Genomic DNA, 960 nt, shown 5'->3' on the forward strand with positions numbered 1-960 from the left:
CCTGTTTAGGCTTATTATCACAGCATCACAGTTTAAAAGATCACTTCACACCAAATCTTGTGTGGCAAAGGCATGCATGCAACTTCACAGGTGTGGTCTGTTGAACTGTTACCAAGCCCATAGCCACGATATTTGAAAGTACCCTGTAAGGTACAGAAATGGTCCTCAAAGTGTGTTATTTTCAAATGCACATCCACCAATGTGTCTGAACAGACACTTAACCCCTAGTTGCTCCAGAGGTTTGCAAACTCGACATAGAAGGTAAATGAATAATTGTAAGGTACATTTTTGTCACTAGGGGTGCAGAAATGTTTTTAGAGGTAACGAAGTTACGTTAAGTTCAAAGGTACAGTCCTTGCACCCTGCTAGAGTACAGCTCGATCGACAAAGCATTTGTACCCTTTTAGGTCCATTCCTGTGCATTGATTTCTCTGTGTGTGTATATCCTGTTATGTGGGACTGTAAATACCAGTTTCTGACTTGGTTGCCGCTGAAAAACTTACATACGGATATCCATAAATCTCTGACATGTTTATTGAAAAGAATGCAGTAAAACCTAACTATGAGTTATGGTGCTGCACTATATAGTGTTTTTTCACACACACATGTCTGGCAAATGCACCTGTCTTTATGCACATTTTCAATTTGTGTTATAAATAACTCGTAAAATTCATAATACACTAAAAGTTTTCTCAACTTGGCTAAAAGTTTGTCTGGATAAAACTAAATGAAAACATTTTTAAATAAATGATGCCATACATGAAGCATGTGACTTAAACCACAGATGGAATCTGCGCTACATTTGGATGGAAACCTGACTAGTGATGACATTTTCACAATGGTACGTGTAACTACCTACGTCAGGATTCAAAGTTAATGCATCTATGTGCTAGAAGATGTCCTAGAAAATATTTTCGGCAGTGTGGAGACTGTTAAGGCTTGGACGTTACCTTCAGTACC

The sequence above is a fragment of the Micropterus salmoides genome, unplaced genomic scaffold (assembly GCF_014851395.1).
Source record: "Micropterus salmoides isolate LMB-PRFRI ecotype aquatic unplaced genomic scaffold, ASM1485139v1 Ms_hic_scaffold_19, whole genome shotgun sequence".
NCBI lineage: Eukaryota > Metazoa > Chordata > Actinopteri > Centrarchiformes > Centrarchidae > Micropterus > Micropterus salmoides.